At 39.3% G+C, this 26,123-nt stretch overlaps 1 pseudogene; it reads right to left on the bottom strand.

Annotated features, from left to right (window-relative positions):
- Window positions 1-10,034: 10,034 nt before the first annotated feature.
- LOC118635341 lies at window positions 10,035-25,699 on the bottom strand (annotated as a pseudogene).
- Window positions 25,700-26,123: the final 424 nt, after the last annotated feature.

Below are 26,123 nucleotides of genomic sequence, written 5' to 3'. Positions count from 1 at the left end.
CTATGATGTGAATATTATTACGTCACCAGTTGTCCCATAGTTCTCTTAAGCTGTCTTCCTGTTTTTTAATAGTTTTTTCCTTTTGTTTTTCTGATAGGTTGTTTTTTTCTACCCTGTCTTCTAATTCACTGATCTGGTCCTCAGGTTCCTCTACTCTGCTTTTTAAACCTTCCAATGTGTTTTTTATTTCTGATATGTCATTTTTTATCTCTTCTTGATGGTTTTTAATTTCCAATTGGCTTATTTTCAGTGTCTCTATGTCCTTATTCATGCTGTTCAGCTTCCTCAAGATCATGGCTCTGAATTCTAGCTCTGTTAACATGCCTAATTGCTCCACATTGATCTCATCTTCGGTGGAGGTGTCTTGCTCTTTCATTTGGCTTCTGTTTCTGTGTTTCACCATTTTGGCTATCACTGTGGGCTTTGGAGCATGTCAAGTTTTTCCTGTGGGTGTTGGTGTTCTGCTGTTTGTGGGTACCTCTCCCGTGTTTAGATGAGCGAGGGAGGACCCACGTTGAACACCACTGTCAAGTCTTACTTTCCTGGTTAAAGTTGCCAGCCCAGGAAAGGTACTGTTGTCCTCTAGCTTTTTGCCTGGTGGCTAGCAGTCGAGGTTAATTGATGAGTTTTGGGTTGTCAGTTGATTGAAAAGCTCCCTCAGGTGCTTAGCACAAGGGGATTTCCCAAAGTTGGGGCAGATGCTGGTTGTTAGTGAGCCTCAATCAGCACTTCAATGGCCCACAGGGTGGGGTTGGATGTCCGAGGGAGGGGCTGCTGCCTCTCTCAGAGCCCTGGGAAGGAGCAATGTGGCCACCGTCCTGAGTGGCTGCACTCAGCCAAAACTCTGAGCGCCCTCCAGATCCCGAGTGTCCCGACACAGCTCCAGTCCAGTCTGCCCTCCCTCTGCCGGAGCCAAAGGTGAGTGGCTGTGGCTGTTTCAGCCTCTGTCCCGGCTCTGCGCTGTGGAGCCGCCTGGGAGTGTAACCCGAGGGCGCTGCTCCCAGCTAAGGCCGCTGCCGAGCTGCCTACCGCGAGCTCCCAGCCCCCGTCTCGTGCCTTCACAAGCCTAACAGGATGGAGTCAGTGTCCCTGGTTATATGTTCCTCCAGGCTGCTTTTCTGTTGCTTTTTCCCGTCGATTTGTCTGTGTTATAGTTGTAATTCCATTTTGGTTCTGGGAGATGGTCTGTGTAGCTTCCGTTCACTCCGCCGCCATTTTTTCCTCCTTCATGTCATTTGTTAATGATGATAGTTTCACTTCCACTTTTCCAATTTGGATCCCTTTTATTTTTTCTTCACGTCTCATTGCTGTGGCTAAGACTTTTAATAATATGTTAAATAAGAATGGCAAAAGTGGGCATCTTTGTCTTGTTCCTGTTCTTAAGGGAAATGCTTTTAGTTTTTGCCCATTGAGTACAATGTTGGCTGTAGGTCTTTCATATATGGCCTTTATTATGTCTAGATATGATCCCTCTATTCCCACGTTGCTAAGCGTTTTTATCAGAAATGGTGCTGGATTTTGTCGTATGCTTTTTCAACATTTATTGATATGATAATGTGGTTTTTTATTCTCCATTTTGTTTATATGCTATATCACATTTATTGATTTGTGAATATTGTACTACCCTTGCATCCCTGGGATGAATCCCACTTGGTCATGGTGAATATTTTTTTTTGATGTATTGCTGAATTTGATTTGCTAGTATTTTGATCAGGATTTTGGCATCTATGTTAATCAGGGATATTGGCCTGTAGTTTTCTTTGTTTGTACTGTCTTTTTCTGGTTTTGGAATTAGAATTATGCTGGCCTCATAAAATGAGTTTGAAAGTCTTCCTTCTTGAATTTTTTGAAATAGTTTGAGAAGAATGGGTGTTAGTTCTTCTTTGAATATTTTGTAAAACTCCCCCATGAAGCCATCTGGGTGGGCCTGGGCTTTTGTTTGCTGGGACAGTCTTGATTACCTCTTCAATTTTCTTAGTTGTTATTGGTCTGTTCAGGTTTTCTATCTCTTCCTGGTCCAGTTTTTGGAGACTATGTGTTTCTAGAAATTTTTCCATTTCACTTAGAATGTAAAATTTGTTGCCATATAGTTGTTCATAGTATTTGTTAATGATCTTTTGTATTTCTGTGGTGTCAGTTGTTACTTCTTCCCTTTCATTTCTGATTTTGCGTATTTAGATTCTCTCTCTTTGTTTCTTCTTGCGTTTAGCTAAGGGATTATCAATCTTGTTTATCTTTTCAAAATACCAGCTCTTTGTTTTATTGATCCTTTGAATGATTTTTTTGGTCTCTATGTCATTTATTTCTGCTCTGATCTTTACTATTTTCTTTTTTCTACTCACTCTGAGGGGCCTGGGAAAGAAAATTATGTATACTGCTTGCATTTCAAAGGCATTTTTCAAATATAAAAATTAGACTTCTTGTGAAAATTGTGTCATAAGTAAATGTGGTACTCACTTTCTCCCACAACCACATCAAAATTTCAACTAAACTACATAACAGCTATTATCCAGTACTGCCTAAAATCAAGGTAAATGGAAGTCCTACAACTATGCAATTAAAGAAGCTGCATCAAGACTGGTAGGAGGGGAAGAGGTGCAGATGGAGTGGTTCTACACCCACATGTGGAGGCACACCTTGACTGTGAAGATCCTTCCTGAGGTGTGAAGGGATCCTATCTCATACCAGGACCCCCAGATCAGGATTCCAGTGCCAGGAAAAGAAGTCCCAATAGCTTCTGGCTATAACAACTAGTTAAAATTGCGGGACTTATTTAAACTTACTCCCTCCAGGCTCCAGCATGGGGGCGGCAACTTGAAAGGCACCAGAGACATACAGGGAAAAACTAAGTTGTTTGGCATTGGGGGAAGGACTGAAGGGGCAGCTCTTTCTCCTGGACAGATGTACTGTTGGAAGCTGTTGTTCCTTTGGTGAGACATTCCGCCATGGGCCTGGTAGACGGGTGCCATATCTGGGACTCCAACGACCAGGCTCACTCAGTTTTCTCTGCCCTGGTGATTCTCTGAGGCCCTGCCCCACCCAAATTTTGGGCCCAAGCAAGCTGTTTTCAGTGGATTTACCATAAGATTGGCCTGTCTGGGCTCCTTTTTCAGATTTTTCTAAATTATCTCAAACAATTATCATCTGGCCTCAGTGAGCCTAATACCTCTTGCTAAGTGGACTTAGACCTGGCACTAGAAGCAGTCAGTTTGGTTAATAGCTTGGCTTTTCCTGAGAACCTACAAGCCCAGCACAGGATGTAGCTCTCTGAAGATCACTTTGTAGTTCATGCCAGGTGGCCCTGGGCAGAACAGAGGCAGTGGCTGACCTTGCCCCAGAGGCAGCACTCCCAGTGGACAGCCATAGACCATGTGGATGCACCACCACCCAACCACATCCACAAGAAACAGACACAGTGGGTACAAGAGACCTGCTGAAGTAAGTCTTGCTGTGTGTGGTGTGGCCCTGCACAGCTGATCATCCAAGGGAGTCAGAGGTCAGTGGTCAGTGGGCACAGCCAGTCCTTGCAGCTTATCATCTTGAATAAATCCCTTCCATTGATGTTCCAACAGCAATCAAGACAATTACAAAAGAAGGATGTACAGTCCACCTGAGGGTTGTACCTCGAGGGCCCAGGTGTGGTGATCAGGGAAGCTGTCCCACTGGACCCTAAAGGACACCTACTACAATAGGCCATCCTAGGAAGACTAGGAGACCTAGCAACTCTACCTAATACATAGAAACAAACACAGGGAAACAGCCAAAATGAGGAGACAAAAAAACATGTTCCAAATGAAAGAAAAGAACAAAACTCCAAGAAAAGAACTAAATGAAACAGAGATAAGCAATCTAACAAATGCAGAGTTTAAGACACTGGTTATAAGGATGCTAAAGGAACCTAGTGAGGACCTCAAGAGCATAAAAACAAACCAGTCAGAAATGAAGAATACACTAACTGAAATAAAAAAATAATTTATGGGGAATTAATAGTAGAGTAGGAAAAGTCAAAAAGAAAATGATCAATTTGTAGTAAAAGAAAACAAAACACACCCAATCAGAACAGCAAAAAGAAAAAAGAATTCAAAAAAATGAAGATAGTGTAAGGAGCCTCTGAGAAAACTTCAAGCATACTAACATTCTCATCATGGGGGTGTCAGAAGGAAAAGAGAGAGATCAAGAAATGGAAAACCTATTTGAAAAAATGACAGAAAACTTTCCTAACTTGGTTAAGGAAACAGACACACAAGTCCAGGAAACACAGAGAGTTCCAAATAAGATAAATCCAAAGAGGTCCACACCAAGACACATCATAATCAAAATGCAAAATGTTCAAGACAAAGAGAGAATCTTAAAAGCAGCGAGAGAAAAGTGGTCTGTTACCTACAAGGGAGCTCCCGTAAGACTGTCAGTTGATTTCTCCACTGGTCTATATAAGTCTTTTATCCATTTCGAGTTTATTTTTGTGTATGGTGTAAGTTGATGGTCTAGTTTCATTTTTTTGCATGTAGCTGTCCAGTTTTCCCAACACCATTTATTAAAGAGGCTGTCTTTACTCCACTGTATGCTCTTGCCACCTTTGTCAAATATTAATTGAGCGTATTGCCTTGGGTCCATTTCTGGGTTTTCAGTTCTGTTCCACTGGTCTATATTGTCAGTTGATTTCTCAAAAGAAATTTTGAAGGCCAGAAGGGAGTGGCAAGAAATATTCAAAGTGATGAAAAGCAAGGACCTACAACCAATATTACTTTATCCTGTAAGGCTATCATTTATAATCGATTAGTATATACAGTTTTCCAGACAAGAAAAAGCTAAAGGAGTTTATCAGCACCAAACCAGGATTATATAAAATGTTGAAGGGTTTTCTTGAAGAACATAAAAAATATAAACAATAAAATGGTAATAAATACATATCTATCAACAACTGAATTTACAAACCAAATGAACAAGCAGAACAGAAACAGACTCATAGATACAGAGAACTTTTTGTTGGTTGCCAGATGGGAGGGTTGTCGGGCAACAAACATGAAGGAATTAAGAAGTACAAATTGGTTGTTAGACTGAGGAACCTTAAAGGGAAGGGGGTGTTGGAAGAAATAAACCAAAGAATGTATATGCATATATGTGTAACCAATGGAAACAGACAATAGTGTGCAGAAGGCAAGAGGGGGACAGGAGCTGGGAGGAGGGGGAAAGCCAGTGGGGAAAAAAGGGGAGATATCTGTAATACATTCAACAATAAAGATAAGTTTAAAAAACAAAATAAATTAAAAAAGCATATTTATCTATGTATTTGTTTATTTTGTGGGAGAGTGTCAAAGGTATTTTAACCTAGATGCAAAAGAATGATGGACAGGATTTGCTTAAGCTAGGTAAAGCTTTTTATTGGTCTGGGGCATGATTACTCATTCTAACCTTTCCAGTTAGAAATTTCTGGTTACATCGCCTTGTGAGATTACTGTCAGTCACTGAATTTGTCAGATTTATTACAGAGTCTCTTTTGTTAAAATCACAAAGGCACTAATGTTATACTGGGGAAAATTAGAATTGTTAATTAAACAAATATCCTATCTACTCATTTACTTATGTCATTGTAATATAGCTAAAGGAACATAATTTTTGTATATGGAACATTTGTATATATTTAAGATCAGGTTAGTATGTCTTTTCAATTAGATTATAAATCTTATAAACCTTAGTGTTTCACACTCTATATTGTGTACTTTCTAGGCATTTGAATAATGATGATATGACCATCAGTAGCATGAATTAAACGTATTAAAATTCTGCTTATTCAAAGACGTGTGTGTGCATTTGAGGTTTCTATTCAAAGAAACACCTATTTTTTTTTAGATTTGATGCATGCACAACTTCTCAGTGACAAATATTAATAAAGGAGAGCATTAAGGGAGAATATTCCAAACTGAATAAATCAGAATAGTTTCTACTTACTTTGGAAAGTAGGTTATCTTTACAGTATGCCTTAATAATGTACATACAGACTTCCCATTAAGATGGCAGTGTAGGTGAACTTGGTATGGCCTTCTCCCACAACCACATCAAAAGTATAACATAACTGCCCTGGCCAGTTTGGCTCAGTGGTTGGAGCATCAGCCTGTGAACCAGAGAGTCCCGGGTTTGGTTCTCCCTAGGGACACGTACCACAAAAAAAAAAAAAAAAAAAAAAAAAAAATACGACAAAACTACAAAATAACCGTCATTCAAAATGGGCTGAAATCGAGCGAAATGGAAGTCCTACAACTACGAAATTAAAGAAGCCACCACATCGAGACTGGTAGGAGGGGCAGAGGCGGGCTGGTCCTACACCCACCTGTGGAGGATAAAAATCAGAGAGACCTTGGCTGGGAAGGTCCTCCCTGAGGAGTGAATGGTCCCCATCCCACACCAGGAGCCCAGTTCAGGGTTCTAGTGCCAGGAAGAAAAGTCCCCATAACTTCTGGCTATAAAAATCAGTGGGAACTGAGGCAGTTGGAGGCTGCAGCTGCGAAAGCCCAGCAGTTCCTCTTAAAGGGTCCATGCATGGAATTACTCAGACTTTCTTTCTCTGAGCTCCAAGGGGAGGCAGCTTGAGGGGCACCAGAGAACAGGAAGGAACTGAGCTGTTTGGCCTCCGGATGAGGGCTAGAAGGGCAGCTTTCTCTTGGACAGACCTGCTGGTGGAGACCCTTGTTGCTTTGGTGAGCCCTTCCCTCACAGGGCAGGCAGACTGCAGCCATATCTGGGACTCCAGCAACCTGGTTCACACTGTTGGCCCCTCCCTGGTCATTTTCTGAGGCCCCACCCCACCCAACTTTTGGGCCCATCCAAGCTGTTTCCAAAGGTTTTACCATAGGATTGGCCTGTCTTTGATTCTACTTCAGAGTTTCTTAAAATCTCTCAAATAAGCAGCATCTGGTCTCCATGAGCCCCATACCTCTCATTAAGTGGCCCCAGGCCTGGCACTAGAAGCAGCCATCCTTGGTTGACAATTTGGCTTTTCCTGGGCACCTCCAAGCCCAGCACAAGAAGCAGCCATCTGCAGATCACTTTGTAGCTTATGCCTGGTGGCCCCAGGTAAAACACAGGCAGTGGCCAACCTTGCCCCAGAGCCAGCACACCTGGTGGACAACTTCAGACCACATTGAAACACCACCACCCAACCACCTTCACAAGTGGCACACTCAATGGGTGGATGCAGTGCGTACCAGAGACCTGCTGAAGTAAGTCTTGCTCTGTGTGGTGGGCTCCTACACAGCTGATCCTCCAAGGTAGTCAGAGGCCAGTGACAGTGGGCACAGCCATTCCTTGCAGCTGATCAGCCTGAGTAAACCCTTCCCATTAATGTGCCAACAGCAACCAAGACTTAATTACAACAGAAGGGTGTACAGTCCACACTAGGGGTATACCTCGAGGGCCTAACAGGTGTTCTCAGGGAGACTGTGCCACTGGATCCTACAGAACACCGACAACAGTAGGCCACCCTATTAAGCCTAGGAGGTATAGCAACTGTGCCTAATACATAGAAACAAACACAGGGAAACAGCCAAAATGAGAAGACAAAGAAACATGTCCTAAATGAAAGAAAAGAACAAAACTCCAAGAAAAGAACTAAACAAAATGGAGATAAGCAATCTAACAGATGCAGAGTTCAAAACACCGTTTATAAGGTTGCTCAGGGAGCTTGGTGAGACATCCAAGGTACTTAGTGAGACCTTCAAGGAACTTAAGGAGACCTCCGAGTAACTTAGTGAGAACATCAACAAGATAAAAAAAGGGCCAGTCAGAAATGAAGGATGCACTAACTGAAATAAGGAATAATTTACAGGGAATCAATAGTAGAGTAGCTAAAGCCAAGAAGCAGACAATCGATTTGGAATATACGGAAGCAAAAAACACCCAATCAGAATGGCAAAAAGAAAAAAGAATTAAAAAAATGAGGATTGTATAAGAAGCCTCTGGGACAACTTCAAGCATGCCAACATTCACATCATTGGGGTGCCTGAAGGAAAAGAGAGAGAGAAAGAAATTGAAAATCTATTTGAAACAATAATGACAGAAAACTTTCCTAACTTGATGAAGGGACCAGACAGACAAGTCCAGGAAGCACAGAGAGTCCCAAACAAGATGAACCCAAAGAGGTTTACACCCAGACACATCATCATCAAAATGCCAAAGGTTAAATACGAAGAGAGAATCTTAAAAGCAGAGAGAGAAAAGTGGTCTGTTACCTACAAAAGAGCTCCCATAAAACTTTCAGCTGATTTCTCAAAAGAAACTTTGCAGGCCAGAAAGAAGTGGCAAGAGATATTTAAGGTGATGAAAAGCAATGACCTACAACCAAGATTACTTTATCCTGCAAAGCTATCCTTTAGAATTGATGGACATATGAAGAGTTTCCCAGACAATAAAAAAGCTAAAAGAATTCATCACCACCAAACCAGTATTATATGAAATGTTGAAAGGCCTTGTTGAAGGCAAAGAACAACAAAAATATGAACAATAAAATGGCAATTAATACATATCTATCAACAATTGAATCTACAAACAAAATAAGCAAGCAAAACAGAAACAGACTCATAGATACAGAGAACTTTTTGTTGCTTGCCATATAGGTGGGGGTTGGGGGATGGGTGAAAAAGATGAAAGAATTAAAAATACAAATTTGTTGTTAGACTGATGAACCTCAAAGGGAAGGGCGAAAGGAGGGTGGGATGAGTTAAACCAAAGAACTTCTGTGCATATATGCATAACCAATGAACACCGACAGTGTCCATTGTGTGAAGGCAGGAGGGGGCGGGATTGGGGAGGAGGGGGTCAATGGGGATGAAAGGGAGAAACATCTGTAGTATATTTAACAATAGAGATAAGTTTTAAAAAAGAATGGGCATACACATTTTTCAAAGTTAGCAATAATATCTAATATTGGAGAGGTACAAGGAAATTGATATTCTCATACACTGCTGGAAAGTAAATTTGAATAAACTTTCTGGAAGACAGTTTGACAATGTGTATCAAAGCCTTGTGACCCAGAAACTTTAACTCTACAAATTTATCCTAAATAACTTATTAAGGATGTACTCAAATATTAGCTTAAGGGTTTCCCAGCATTATTTATAAGAGCAAGCAAAAATGTAGAAACAGTATTAATGTTCAACAGCAGGAAATACATTAAATGACTGAGCCTTCATTATCTGTGTTTGAATCCTAATTCTAGCAATTACTAGCTGTACAATCTTAGGCAAGTTGCTTTATTTCTCTAGCTCTCAATTTTCTAATCTTTAAAATGGAGACAATAATAATGTCTAAATTGTGAGGTTGTTCTGAGAATTGAGTAAGATAAGACATGGCTGGCACACAATAAGTGTTTCTTATTATTACAGTACATTCATATAGTATAACACTCAGTCTTTTAAAATGGTGGAGCAGTTGATTTCAACATGGAAAGATATTTGAAATGTGTAAAGTTATTTTTGCTTTATTTTGTTTCTAAAGTAAAACTTCAATTTAGTCATCTCTTTATGATACAGCACACAATAGATGATGTGTTTCACATCATAGATTTTTTTTTTTTTTTTTGGTACGTGCCCCTAGTGGGAACTGAACCCGGGACTCTCTGGTTCACCGGCCGATGCTCCAACTGCTGAGCCATACTGGCCAGGGCAACATCATAGATTTTTTTCACTTCCAGCTCTTTGATTATTTATTTCTTTGGCTAAAAAGAGTGACTAGCTGAGAAAGCCAGGTAATGCTTATGTAACTAAAATAAGTTTGGGGGTGGGTGTGTGGGTGATGGTAATATCATCTTCACAGAAATGGGCACATGGGCGCCATTAGTGGCAAGCTAATTTTTTAGAACTGTTAGCTAAGAGCATAGGAACTCCACTTTTGGATGCTCATGCTGTATCAGGTTTCAGTCAGCCTCATCACACAGGTACAGCAGGGCTCTCTAGTAATTGCCTGTATATACTGTCTTCCTGAATGGAGTCAGCAAAACACATTGATTTGTTCTGAATACACTGGGCCAAGTTTTCTTTGATTTAAGGGCTATAGCCCTTGCAACTTTCAAATATTTTCTGGAAGAGACATGCCTTCTGCTTGGTCATGATGCTTATCCACTTGAAACATCAGTTACTTTCCTCTTTGCTTCAGTATCATAGAGATTCCAGGCATCCTGGGTCAATCAGCTCATAATCAGTGACAGAGCCACCCTCTCTGCTCTTCTACCCTTTGCAAGGGCAACAATCAGCTTATGGAAGTAACCAGATGTGACAAAACCAATATTCTTCTTCAGATCATTCTTGTACTGTACATTTTCTTGTAGACTATTAATTTCCTATAGCTCCTGGTTGGTCCTTGAGAAGATGATCTCAATGAGGGAGTCTTCATCAGTCCCCAGTCCTTCATGGAGGAGGCTTTCAGCTTAGAAGCCTTATACCGAGCAGGTATTTTCAGTAGGCCCCCAGATCATCATCTTCAGGTGGCCAGACAAGGCTGACTACATTGCTAATGCAAGTTCCATTTTTTGTCCTTTTCTGGTAGGCAAAGGCAATAATATCTTGTCTCTGTTCATGGCTGCAGCTGGTCATGTGTTAACGATGGTGATCTCATTCACACCTTCAGTCTTTATGGCTCCTTCAATGTTCAAAATATCCTGCTCAGTATAAAAGTTGGTATACACTTTGAATGGCTTATAAGCATTTAGGGGGTGTAGAGTGATCATTTTCCAAGCCGAGTTTGCACAGAATTTTTTGAACAGTGGTCAGTTTGATAGAAGCTTTCCCAGGAGCTGAGAACTGCAAACATTGCCAGATGCAGAGCCATAATGTATTATTATTTTGTTTTCTTTATTGATTTTTTTTTTTTTTTAGAAAGAGAGGAAGAGAGAGGGAGACAGAGTTAGAAACATTGATGAGGCAAATAAACTGGACTGCATCCAGAGATTGGGAGAATTTGCTCTCTTGCAATGCTCTCCCTCAATCCAACCAATGTGTGCTTGTAGTTTATTGCATTGTGCTGACCCCTGGGAGGCTGAGAAAGATGGCAAGTGGTGACCCAAATGTGACTCCAATACTCAGCAAAGTAAATTGACGTGACCAGGAACACAATGATTCCAAAATGGCGGCAGAGTGAATAGAAGCTGCACAAACCATCTCCTAGGACCAAACTGAAATTACAACTAAAATAAAGACAAATCATTGAGAAAAAGCAACAGAAAAGCAGTTTCTGAGGGCCATATAACCAGGGACACTGAATAAATCCTGGTAGGATTGCAGAGGCATGAGAGGGGGGCTGGGAGCCCACGGACAGCAGCAGTCTTATCTGTGAGCAGCACCCTCAGGGTTAAACTCCCAACCTGCTCCACAGTGCAGAGAGCCAGGACAGAGTGCTTAAATAGCCACAGCCACTCACCTTGGGCTCCAGCAGAGGGAGGGAGGACTGGACTGGAACTGTGTGGGAACACTCAGGATTTTGAGGGTGCTCAGAGATTTTGCTGAGTTGTGGCCATGCAAGACAGTGGTCATCTTACTTCTTTCCAGGGCTCAGGGGAGAGACAGGGGACCCTCCCTTGAAGATTCAAACCCACCATTTAAGCTATTGAAATGAAAATTGAGGCTCATTAACAACCAGCATCTGCTCCAGAAATCCTCTTATGCTGAACACCCGAGGGAATTTTTTATTCAACTGGGAACCCAAGGCTCTTCGTAGCCTCCAGGCAAAAAGCTAAAGAATAACTGAACCCTTTCTGAGCTTGCAACTCTATTCAGATAAGTAAGACTTCACAGTGGTGTTTAACACAGGTACTCTCACACTCATACAAACCCAGTAGAGGAAGCCACAAACAGCAGAACACCAACACCCACAGGGAAAATTTAGCAGGCTCCAAAGCCCACTGAGATAGCCAAAATGGTGAAACAAAACACAAATCCCAAATGAAAGAACAAGAGACATCTACCGAAAATGACATAAAAGAAATGCAGTTAAACAAGTTAACAGAGCTAGAATTCAGAAACATGATCTTGAGGAAGCTCAACAGCATAAGTAAGGACATGAGCATCATGAATAAAGACATAGGAACACTGAAAATCAACCAACTAAAAATTAAAAACCATCAAGAAGAAATGAAGAATGACATGGCAGAAATAAAGAACACATTGGAAGGACTGGACAGCAAAGTAGAGGAAGCTGAGGACCAGATCAGTGAATTAGAAGACAGGGTAGAAAAAAATCAACCAATCAGAAAACCAAAATCAATCAATCAATCAATCAATCAATCAATCAATCAATAAAACCATGAAGACAACTTAAGAGAACTGTAGGACAACTGGAAACTAAATATATTCACATCATACGAGTCCCAAGAGAAGAAGAAAATGAGCAAGTGTTACACAATATATTTGAAAAAAAAAAATGACAAAAAATGTCCCAAATTTGGTGAAAGAAGAAGGCATTCAAGTTCAAGAAGCACAGAGAGTCCCAAGTAAGAAGAACCCAACCAGGCCGACACCAAGACACATAGTAATTAAAAAGCCAAAAATTAAAGACAAAGAGAGAAGAAACAGGTAACCTACAAAGCCAACCCCACAAAACATGAGCTGACTTCTCAAAAGAAACACGACAAGCCAGAAAGGAATGGCATGAAGTAATCAAGGTCATGAAAAACAAGAACCTGAATCCAAGACTACTCTATCCAGCAGGGCCATCATTGAAAATAGAAGGTCAAATAAAAAGCTTCCTAGATGAAAAGAAAAAAGCTTACGGGAATATATTAGCACCAAACAAGCACTGTAAGAAATGTTAAAAGGACTGCTGTAATTAATAGAATAAATAGAAAGAAAAATATAACCACATTAAATGAAAATGCTAATATATAAGGACATATCAATAAGCACCTTAAATGTGAATAGTTTGAATACTCCAAAAAAAAAAAAAAAAAAAAAAAAAAGACAGAGTACCTGACTGGATGAAAAAGCATGACTCACATATATGTTGTTTACAAGAGACCCACCTAACAACAAAAGACTCACATAGGTTGAAAGTGAAGGGATTGAAAAACATCTTTCAAACAAACGGAAAGAAAAAAATATCTGAGGTAGCAATACTCATATCTGATAAAGTAGATTTCAAAATAAAGGCGGTAACTAGAGACAAAGAAGGCCACTACATAATATTGAAAGGATTTATCCAACAGGAAGAAATAACCTTGGTAAACATATATACACCCAATATAGAAGCACCAAAATATATTAAAAATCTTCTGGAGGACTTCAAAGGAGAAATCAACAGTGATACAATCATAGCAGGGGACATCAACAGCCCACTGACATCACTGGATGAATCCTCCAGAAGAAAAATTAACAAGGAAACAAAGACTATAAATAAATCACTAGACCAAATGGATTTAATAAATATCTACAGAGAATTACACCCCAAAACTACAGAATACACATTCTTCTCAAGTGCACATGGGTCATTTTCAAATATAGACCACATGTTAGAGCACAAATTAAGTCTAAAAGTTCAAGAAGATTGAAATCATATCAATCATATCAAGCATCTTCTCAGATTATAATGGCATGAAATAGAAATCAATTGCAACAAGAACATGCAAAGATATTTGAACACATGGAGGCTGCATAGCATGTTATTAAACAATGAATGGGTTACCAAGAAGACTGAGGAAGATATTCAAAATTTCCTGCAAACCAATGAAAATAAACACAAAACAACACAAACTCTATGGGATGCAGCGAAAGCAGTTCTGAGAGGGAAGTACATAGCATTACAAGACTATCTCAAAAAGCAAGAAAAATTTCAAATAGACTATCTAACCGTTCAACTTAAAGAACTAGAAAGCAAACAAAAATAAAACAACAGACCCAGTAGAAAAAAAATATTAATGATCAGAGAAAAAATAAATGACATGGAGACCAAAAAAACTATTCAAAGGATCAATGAAACAAAGAGTTGGTTCTTTGAAAAGATAAACACAATTGATGGACCCTTAGCTAGGATCACCAAGAAACAAAGAGAGACAATCCAAATACATAAAATCAGAAATGAAAGATGAGAAATAATAACTGACACAACAAAAATACAAAGGATTGTTAACAAATATGAAAAATTATACGGCAACAAAGTTGAAAATCTAAGCAAAATGGAAAACACAGTCTCCCAAAACTTGATCAAGAAGAGATAGAAAACTTGAACAAACCAATAACAACAAAACAATTGAAGATGTAATCAAGACTCTGCCAGCAAACAAAAGTCCAGGCTCGGACAACCTCACGAGGGCATTTTACCGAACATTCAAAGAAGAACTAACATCCATTCTCCTCAAACTATTTCAAAAATTCAAGAAGAAGGAAGACTTCCACACTCGTTTTATGAGGCCAGCATAATTCTAATTCCAAAACCAGAATAAGACATTACAAAGAAAGAAAATTATAGATCAAAATCCCTGATGAACATAGATGCCAAAATCATGAACAGAATACTAGCAAATCGAATTTAGCAATCAATCAAAAAAAATTACTCAATATTACCAAGTGAGATTCATCCCAGGGATGTAAGGCTGATACAATATTTGCAAATCAATAAATGTGATACACCACATAAAAAAATGAAATATAAAAATCATATAATCATATAAACACATGCTGAAAAAGCATTCAACAAAATAAAGCACCATTTCTGATAAAAACGCTCAGCAATGGGGGAATAGAGGGATCATATCTCGACATAATAAAGGCCATATATGAAAGACCTACAGCCAACATCATATTCAATGGGCAAAAATTAAAAGCATTTCCCTTAAGAACAAGAACAAGACAAAGTTGCCCACTTTCGCCACTCTTATTAAACATAGTACAGGAAGTCTTGGCTACAGCAATCAAACAGGAAAAAATAAATAAATAAAAGGGATCCAAATTGGAAAAAAGGAAGTGAAACGATCATTATTCACAGATGACATGATACTATAAGTAGAAATCCCCAAAAACTCCATGAAAAATTTACTAGACTTAATAAATGAATTTAGTAAAGTAGCAGGATACAAAATTAACGTCAAGAAATTGATGGCATTCTTATACACCAATGATGAACTCACAGAAAGAAAAACTAAAAACAACAATCCCATTTACCATCTTGGCAAAAAAAAATAAGATACTTAAGAATAAATTTAAACAAAGAAATAAAGAATCTACCTATTCGCAGAAAAATAAAGGTCATTGAAAAAAGAAATAGAAGAAGATATAAAAAAGTGGAAGCACGTACCTTGTTCATGGATTGCAAGAATTAACATCATTATAATGGCCATGTTACCCAAAGCAATCTATAGATTCAATGCAATCCTCATCAAAATACCAATGACATAATTCACAGAACTAGAATTATACTTCAGAAGGTTGTATAGAACCAAAAAAGACCCCGAATACCCACAGCAATCTTGAAAAAGAAGAACAAAGTTGGAGGGATCACATTACCATATTTCAGGTTATACTACAAAGCCACTGTAATAAAAACAGCCTGGTACTGGCACAAGAAAGGGCATATAGACCAGTGGGACAGAACAGAGAACCCGGAAATGGACCCAAGGCAATATGCTCAATTAATATTTGACAAAAGTGGCAAGAGCATACAGTGGAGTAAGTACAGCCTGTTTAATAATTTGTGTTGGGAAAATTGGACAGCTACATGCAAAAAAATGAAACTAGACCATCAACTTACACCATGCACAAGAATGAGCTCAGAATGAATAAAAGACTTAAATGTTACTCGTTAATCCATAAAAGTCCTAGACAAAATGTAGGAAAAAAAATTCAGTATCATACATGGCAGAATTTTCACAGATATATCACCTAAGGTAACAGATTAAAAGGACAAAATGAACACATGAGACTACCTCAAACTGAAAAGCTTCTGCACAGCAAAAGATACAATTATCAAAATGGAAAGGCAACCCCCTGTATAGGAGAGCATAATTGCCAATGATATATGAGATAAGGGGTTAATTTCCAATATATATTGAGTACTCATACAACTCAACAAAAGGAAGACAAGAACCCAATCAAAAAATGGGCAGACACCTCTCAAAACAGGACATTCAAAGGGCTAAGAGACGTATGAAGAAATCATCAACATCACTAATCATCAGAGAGATGCAAATTGAAACAACAATGAGGTATCACCTCACGCCTGTCAGAATGGCCACCATCAACAAATCATCAAAGAACAAGTGTTAGTGAGGGTGTGGAGAAAAGGGGACTTTAGTACACTGTTGGTGGGAATATAGACTGATGCAGCCACTATGGAAAACAATATGGTGTTACCTCAAAATTTTAAAAATTATACTTCCATTTGACCCAGTGATCCCACTTCTAGGAATACAACCTAAGAAGCCTGAAACACCAATCAGAAAGTATATATGTACCCCCATGTTCATAGCAGCACTATTTACAATAGCTAAGATCTGGAAACAGCCTACGTGTCCATCAATAGACGAATGGATAAAAAGCTATGGTACATATACACAATAGAGTACTATGCAGGTGTAAGAACGAAAGATCTCTTATTCTTTGAGAAGACATGGAACGACCTGGAAACTATTATCCTAAGTGAAAGAAGCCAAACAGAGAAAGACAAGTATCATATGATCTTACTTATTTGTGGAATATAATGAACATAACAGTCTGAGGAATGGGGTAGTCCCAGTGACTGAAAGTGAGATAGAGACTGACAATTCCAAGAAGAGTGGGTGATGGGGGAGAGATAAATTACAGAACTTATATGCATGTGTGCATGAACATAGGACATGGACAACAAAGCTGGGGACAGGGTGTGGAGGGAGAGGGAGGGGGGAATCAGTGGGGGAAAAAGGAGAATCATGTGTAACAAAAATAAATTAATTAATTAAGCCCTGGCCAGTTTGGCTCAGCGGTTAGAGCGTCGGCCTGCGGTCCGGAGAGACCCGGGTTCGGTTCCTGCTAAGGGCATGTATTTCGGTTACAGTTTGTCCCCGGCCCTGGTTGGTCGTGCGGGTGGCAGCCACTCGATGTGTCCCTTCACATCGATGTTTCTCTCTCTCTCTCCCTTCCTCTCTCTCCCTCCCACTCTATCTGTACAAAAATGGGAAAATATCCTCGGGTGAGGATAAAAATAATAATAATAATAATTAATTTTAAAAAAAAGAATTTTGTTACCAGTTTTGTGTCATAAATGTTGTGGTTTCTTCTCGTTCTTGATGTGTCAGTTTGGAACTCTCGTGAATCATCACTAAGAAGAAAAAGAACACATTCATCTTTTAAAAACCATTATAAAGGAGTAACAAAAATGGCAGGAGAGTGAATGGAAGCTACACAAACCATCTCCCAGGACCAAACTGTAATTACAACAACAATAAAGACAAATCATCAGGAAAAAGCAACAGAAAAGCTGTTTGGAAGACCAAATAACCAGGAACACTGACTTAATTCTTGTAGGCTTGCAGAGAAGCGAGAGGGGGGGCTGGGAGCCCATGGTGGGCAGCGGCCTTAGCTGGGAGCAGAGACTGTGGCGGCAGCCTTAGCTGGGAGCCCACATACAGCAGCAGCCTTGGCTGTGAACAGCAGCCTTAGCTGGGAGCGGTGCCCTCGGGTGAAAGTCCCAAGGGGCTCCACTGTGCAGTGACGGAACAGAGGCTGAAATAGCCACAGCCACTAACCTTGGGCTCTGGCAGAGGGAGGGTGGACTGGACTGGAACTGTGTGGGGACACTCGGGATCTTGAGGGCACTCAGAGCTTTTCCTGAATTGTGGCCACACAGGACTTTGGTCATCTTACTCCTTCCCAGGGCTCTGGGGAGAAGTGGCGGCCCCTCCCTCAGAGATGGAATACCACTCGGTGCCCACTGAAATGAAAAATGAGGCCCATTAATAAGCAGAATCTGCCCCACCCTCAGGAAATACCATAATGCTGACACCTCAGGGAGTTTTTACTCAACTGAGAAGACAAAGCTCTTCACGTAACCACAACTGATAGCCTCCAGGCAAAAAGCTAAAGGATAACTGTACCATCCTTGGGCTAGCAACTATAACCAGGAAAGTAAGACTTGACAGTGGTGTTTAACATGTGTCCTCCCTGGCTCATCAAAACCCAGGAGAGGGAGCCACAAACAACAAAACAGCAACACTCACAGGGAACATTCAGCAGGCTCCAAACCCCACTGTGATAGCCAAAATGGTGAAACACAGAAATAAAAGCCTAATGAAAGAACAAGAGACCTCTACAGAAGATGAGATGAATAATGTGCAGTTCAGCAAGTTAACAGAACTAGAATTCAGATCCATAATGTTGAGGATGCTCAACAGCATGTGTAAGGACATGAGCACCATGAGTAAAGACATAGAAATGTTGAAAATCAACCAGTTGGAAATTAAAATTCACCCAGAAGAAATAAAAAATGACATATCAGAAATAAAGAACACATTGAAAGGTCTAAACAGCAGAGTAGAGGAAGCTGAGGACCGGATCAGTGAATTATAAGACAGCATAGAAAAAATCAACAAATCAGAAGACCAAAAGGAAACAAAAACAAAAACAAAAAACAGGAAAACAGCTTAAGAGAACAGTGGGACAACTGGAAACGTAGTAATATTTGCATCATAAAAGTCCCCGAAGAAGAAGAAATAGAGCAAGGGTTAGATAATTTATTTGAAAAAATAGTTACAGAAAACTTTCTTAATTGGTGAAGGAAGAAGGCATTCAAGTTCAAGAAGCACAGAGAGCCCCAAATAAGAATAACCCAAACAGGCCCACACCAAGACACATAGTAATCAAAGTTTCAAAAATTAAAGACAGAGTCCTAAAAGCAAGAATAGAGAAGCAACAGGCTACCTATAAAGGAAACCCCATAAGGCTCTGAGCTGACTTCTCAACAGAAACATTACAGGCCAGAAGGGAATGGCATGAAGTAATCAAGGTCATGAAAAACAAGGATCTGAATCCAAAACTACTCTACTCAGCAAGGCTATCGTTCAAAATAGAAGGTCAAATAAAGAGCTTCCCAGACAAAAAAAGGCTAAGGGAACACATTAGCACAAAACAAGCACTGTAAGAAATGTTAAAAGGGCTGCTGTAATTAGCAGGAGAAATAGGAAGAAAAATAGAACCACACTAAACAAAAATGGCAATAAATAAGTACATATCAATAATCACCTTAAAAGTAAATGGATTGAATGCTCCCATAAAAAGACACAGAGTAGCTGATTATATAAGAAAGGATGACTCATCTATATGTTGTTAACAAGAGACCCACCTCACAGCAAAAGACTCACATAGGTTGAAAGTGAAGGGATGGAAAAAAATCTTCCAAGCAAATGAAAATAAAAAAAAAAAAGGCAGGGATAGCAATACTCATATCTGATAAAATAGATTTCAAATTGAAGGCCATAACCAGAGACAAAGACGGCCACTACATAATATTGAAAGATCTATCCAACAAGAAAATATAACCTTGATAAACATATATGAACCGAACATAGGACCACCAAAGTATATTAAAAATCTTCTGGAGGACTTCAAAGAAGAAATCTATCGCAATCCAATCATAGCACGGGACTTCAACATCACGCTAACATCACCGGATAGATCCTCTAGACAAAAAATTAGCAAGGCAACAGAGACTCTTAATAAAGCATTAGACCAAATGGATTTAATTGATATCTACCGAAATTAAACCACCAAACCACAGAATTCACATTCTTCTCAAGTGCACATGAGACATTCTCAAAGATAGACCACATGTTAGGACACAAATTAAGTCTCTAGAAGTTCAAGAAGATTGAAATCATATTAAGCATCTTCTCAGACCACAATGGCATGAAACTAGAAATCAACTGAAACAGAAACATGCAAAGACATTTGAACACATGGAAGCTAAATAGTATGTTATCAAACAATGAATGGGTTACCGAGGAGATCAAGGAAGAAATCAAAAACTTCATGGAAACCAATGAAAATGAAGACACAACAACACAAAATTTGTGGGATGCAGGGAAAGCAGTTCTGAGAGGGAAAATCTTAGCCCTACAGGCCTACCTCAAGAAAGAAGAAATATCTCTAATAGACTATCTAACCTCATAACTTAAAGAACTAGACAACAAACAAAAAGAAAACCCCAGAGCAAGTAGAAAGAAGAAAATGGTAAAGATCAGAGCAGAAATAAAGGACATAGAGTCCCCCCCCCAAAAAAAAACAAAACAAAAAACAATTCAAAGGATCAATAAAACAAAGAGCTGGTTTTTGAAAAGGACAAACAAGATTGATGGACCCTTAGCTAGATTCACCAAGAAACAAAGAGAGAGAACCCAAATACACAGAATCAGAAATGAAAGAGAGGAAGTAACAACTGACACCACAAAAATACAAAACATTTTTAACAACTACTATGAACAATTGATGGCAACAAATTTGACAATCTAAGCAAAATAAACAAATTTCTAGAACCACGTAGTCTTCAAAAACTGGATCAGGAAGAGATAGAAAACTTGAACAGACCAATAACAACAGAAGCAATTGAGGATGTAATCAAGACTTTCCCAGCAAACAAAAGCCCCGGCCCGAATGGCTTCACGGGGGAGTTTTATGGAACATTCAAAGAAGAACTAACACCCATTCTCCTCAAACTATTTCAAAAAATTCAAGAAGAAGGAAGACTTCGAAACTCGTTTTATGAAGCCAGCATAACTCTAATTCCAAAACCAGAAAAAGGCACTACAAAGAAAGAAAACTACAGGCCAATATCCCTGATGAACATAGATGCCAAATTCCTGAACAAAATACTAGCAAATCGGATCCAGCAATACACCAAAAAAATTATTCACCATGACCAAGTGTGATTCATCTCAGGGATGCAAGGCTGGTATAATATTCACAAATCAATAAACGTGACACACCACATAAATACAATGAAGAATAAAAACCACATGATCATAACAATAGATGCCAAAAAAGCCTTTGACAAAATCCAGCATCCATTTTTGACAAAAATGCTCAGCAATATGGGAACAGAAGGATCATATCTCGACATAGTAAAGGCTATATATGAAAGACCTACAGCCAACATCATACTCAAAGGGCAAAAAATAAAAGCATTTCCCTTAACAGGAACAAAGCAAGGATGCCCACCACTTTTGCCACTCTTATTTAATATAGTACTGGAGGTCTTAGCCACAGCGATCAGACAGGAAGAAAAAATACATGGGATCCAAATTGGAAAGGAGGAAGTGAAACTGTCATTATTTGCAGATGACATGATACTATACGTAGAAAACCCCAAAGACTCCATCAAAAATCTACTAGACCTAATAAGTGAATTTGGCAAAGTAGCGGGATATAAAATTAACGTCAAGAAATTGATGGCATTCCTGTACACCAATGATGAACTCACAGAAAGAGAAACTAAGAAAATAATCCCATTTATGATTGCGGCAAAAAATTAAGATACCTAGCAATAAACATAACCAAAGTAATAAAGGACCTTTTCACAGAAAACTACAGATTATTGAAAAAAGAAATAGAGGCAGATATAAAAAAAGTGGAAGCACATACCCGGTTCATGAATTGGGAGAATTAACATCATTAAAATGTCCATACTACCCAAAGCAATCTATAGATTCAATACAATCCCCATCAAAATACTAATGACATCCTTCACAGAACTAGAACTAATACTTCAAAAGTTCATATGGAACCAAGAAAGACCTCCAATAGCCACAGCAATCTTGAAAAAGAAGACCAAAGTTGGAGGGATCACATTACCAGATTTCAGGTTATACTACAAAGCCACTGTAATCAAACGAGCTTGGTACTGGAACAAGAACAGGCATATAGAGTAGTGGAACAGAACAGAGAATCCAGAAATGGACCCAAGGCAATATGCTCAATTAATATTTGACAAAGGTGGCAAGAGCATACAGTGGAGTAAGTACAGCCTCTTTAATAAATGGTGTTGGGAAAATTGGACAGTTACATGCAAAAGAATGAAACTAGACTATCAACTTACACCCTACACAAGAATAAACTCAAAATGGTTAAAAGACATAAATGTGACTCATGTATCCATAAAAATCCTAGAAGAAACTGTAGGCAACAAAATTTCAGACAATTTACGCAACAGAATTTTCACTGATACATCTGCTAAGGCAACAGAAACAAAGGAGAAAATGAACACATGGGAGTACATCAAATTAAAAATTGGACTTCCATTTGACTCAGTGATCCCTCTTCTAGGAATATACCCTAAGAAGCCTGAAACACCAATCAGAAAGAATATATGTACCCCCATGTTTGTAGCAGCACTATTTATAATAGCCAAGATCTGGTAACAGCCCAAGTGTCCATCAGTAGATGAATGGATAAAAAAGCGGTGGTACATATACACAATGTAGTACTATGCAGCTGTAAGAAAGAAAGATCTCTTATCCTTTGAGACGACATGGAACGACCTGGAAACTATTATCCTAAGTGAAACAAGCCAAACCGAGAAAGACAAGTATCATATGATCTCACTTATTTGTGGCATATAATAAACATAACAGTCTGAGGAATGGGATAGTTCCAGAGACGTTTAAGTGGGGTATAGACTGACAATCCCCAGAAGAGGGGGTGGTGCGGGAAAGATAAACCACAGAACTTATATTCATGTATGCATGAACAATGGACATGAACAACAAAGGTGGGGACAGGGAAGGGAGGGAAGGGAGGGGAGAAATAATGGGGGAAAAAGAGAAACATCTGTAACAAAAATATATTAATTTATTTAAAAAATTTAAAAAATAATAAAATAAAATCCATTATAAAAATGTTTGAAAGAAATAAGAATTCAAATACTGAAACGGCAATGCCATTCATCTAAATGGCATCTTTGTGGAGACAGCTTTGCAGATGTAGAAATTAAAACATACATATATGCACGCACACACACATACATAAAGCCTTAGTTTAGGCTGAGCCTAAACAAGTTTCCATGTAAGGGAAAGAATTCTCAAGCTCCACACTTTACAACTAGTCATGCTACTAAGAATAAATATAACTTATTGTAGCCTTTGAAATATATCAGTTTTTGTTTCAATCTGTAACTGATTTAAATTTATGATTGGATGTACAATGTGCCAGTATTAAGTCCCTCTCCACTCCCAAATTTTCAGAGGAACAGAAGGGTTAATATCAGGGGTTGATAGAACTGAAAATTTTTTCTTTTTCTTTTTTATAACCTAATTCGAATGGATTTGGAAGCAACTCCTCTCTTGCATGTGCAAGTTAATAAGCTCTACTACATTACTGAAGATGTGCACAGCTCTGTTCAAGGTAGGATGTGGAGGAACAAGTAAGGACAGAAACGACAGCAAGATATTTTCTTCATTTAAAATTTTTTGTATATTTCAATTACAGTTGACATACAATATTTTATTAGTCTCATGTGTACAACCAGTGATTAGACATTATACAGCTTACTAAGTGATCAACCTGATAAGTTTCATACTCATCTGACACCATACACATTTATTAAAATATTACTGACTATATTTCATATGTTGTACTTTATATCCCCATGACTATTCTGTAACTACCAATTTGTATTTCTTAACCCCTTCACCTTTTCACTCATCACTCCAACCTCCTCCAATCTGGCAACCCTCAAAATGTCCTCTGTATCTATTTTTTTCTTTTTCTTTTTGTTACTTCTCACCCGAGTATACTTTTCCATTGATTTTTAGAGAGATTGGAAGAGGAAGAGGAATGGATAGAGAGACCGGGAGAGACATCAATGTGAGAGAGACACATTGATTGGTTAATTCCCATATGACCAGGGATCAAACCTGAAACCCAGGTATGTGCCCTTGACTAGAATGAAACCCACAACCCTTTGTTCTGTGGGCCAATGCTCTAACAGCAGACTGAAATGGGCCAGGGCTAGATCTATGAGTCTGTTCCTGTTCTACTTGTTTATTTTTATTTTTTAGATTTAATTGCTGATAGGCATGTATTTATTGCCATTTTATTGTTCATATTTTTTTAATCTATTTTTTTAAAAGGAACCTGTAATATTTAATGTAATACTAGTTTGGTGGTAATAAATTCCTTTAGCTTTTTCTTGTCTGGGAAGCTCTTTATATGTCCATCAATTCTAAATGACACTTTTGTTGGATAGAGTAATCTTAGTTCTAGCTCTTTATCACTGAAAATTTTATGCCAGTCACTTCTGGCCTGAAGTGTTTCTGTTGAGCAATCAGCTGACAACCTTATGAGAGCTCCCTTGTAGGTAACTATGTACTTTTCTCTTGTTGCTTTTAAGGTTCTCTCTTTGCCTTGAACCTTTTGCATTTTAATTATGATGTGTCCTGGCGTGGGCCTCTTGGGGTTCGTCTTGTTTGGGACCCTGTGTGAGTCCTTGACTTCTATGTCTATTTCCTTCACCGGGTAAGGCAAGTTTTCAGTCTTTATGTGTTTATTTTTTTAAAAAAATTATCTTTATTGTTGAAAGCATTACGGATGTCATGAATTTTTCAAATAGGTTTCCAATTTCTTACTCTCTTTCTTCTCCTTCCATAACCCTATAATGCAAATGTTGACATGCTTGAAGTTGTCCCAAAGGTTCTTTACACTATCTTCCTAATTTTTTTTTTTTTTTTTATCCTCACCCGAGGACATTTTTCCATTTTTTGTTCAGGTAGAGCGGGAGGGAGAGAGAGGAACAGAGAGAGAGAGAGAAACATCGATGTGAAAGGAACACATTGAGTGGCTGCCACCCACACAACTGACCAGGGCTGGGGACAAACTGCAACCGAGGTACGCGCCCTTAGCGGGAACCAATCCCGGGTCTCTCAGGACCACAGGCCGACGCTCTAACCGCTGAGCCAAACCGGCCAGGGCTATCTTCCTATTTTTTTATTCCTTTTTTCTTTTTGCTGTTCTGCTTGGGTGTTTTTGCTTCCTTATGTTCCAAATCGCTGATTTTTCTTTTTCTGGGCTTCATTTACTCTACCGTTGGTTCCCTGTATATTATTCTTAATTTCAGTTAATGTATCCTTGATTTCTCACTTGTTCTTATTTATGATTTCTATATAATTTTTTCATGCAATTGAAGTTCTCCTTAAATTCCCTGAAGTTATGACTAAGTTCTTTGAGCATCCTTATAACCATTGTTTAGGACTCTATATCTGGTAGTTTGCTTGTCACCATTTCATTTGTTTTTTTTTCTGGATATTTCTCCTATTTTTTCATTTGAGAATTGTTTCTTTGTTTCCCCATTTTGGCTGCTTTGCAATGTTTGTTTCTATGTATTAGGTACAGCAGCTATGCCTCCTGGACTTGGTATAGTGGCCTTGTGTAGTAGGTGTCCTGTAGGGCCCATTGGTGCAGCCTCCTCAGTCACCTGAGCTGGGTGCTCCAAAGGCACCACGGTGTGGGCTGTGCACACTGTCCTGTTGAGCTCTGACTGCTATTGGCCTCACTGAGACAAATTTCCCCCCAAGCTGATCAGCAGTCAGGACTGGTTGTGACTATAGAAGAGGAATTAGTTGTGCAGGAGTCTACCCTACAGAGCTGGACTTGCTTCAGTGGGGCGTTGGTGCTCACCAAGTCTTCCCCTTGAGTTTGCCACTTGTAGAGGTGGTAGAGTTATAATCTGTCATGCTCCGAAGCTGTCCACTTGGTGCACTGGACATGGGGCCTCCTGGGAGGTACAAAGTCAGCCACCACCTATGCCCTGTTTCGGGCCATCCAGCAGGAGTTACAGAGTGACCTGACGATTCTTGCTACATGTGTTGGGCTTGGAGGTGCCCAGGAGAAGCCAAGCTATGAACCAAGATGGGATGCCCCTAAATGCCAGGCCTGGGGATTACTTAGCAAGAGATAAGGGATACACAGAGGCTCGATGCTACCTGTTTAAGAGATTTTAGGAAAGTTAAAAACATGAGCCAAGACAGGCTGTTTTTATGGAAAAACCACTTGAAACAGCTTGGTTGGGCCCACAGATTGGGTGGGGCAGCGCCTCAGTGAATCACCAAGGCAGGTGACTTAGGTTGATGAAGTCTCAGGTATGGCATTTGCCTGTTAACTCTGTGGAGTGGGGGGGGGGGCTTCCTAGAA

This window comes from Molossus molossus, unplaced genomic scaffold (assembly GCF_014108415.1).
Source record: "Molossus molossus isolate mMolMol1 unplaced genomic scaffold, mMolMol1.p scaffold_m16_p_2, whole genome shotgun sequence".
NCBI lineage: Eukaryota > Metazoa > Chordata > Mammalia > Chiroptera > Molossidae > Molossus > Molossus molossus.
This window is presented reverse-complemented; position numbering and strand designations above follow the sequence as displayed.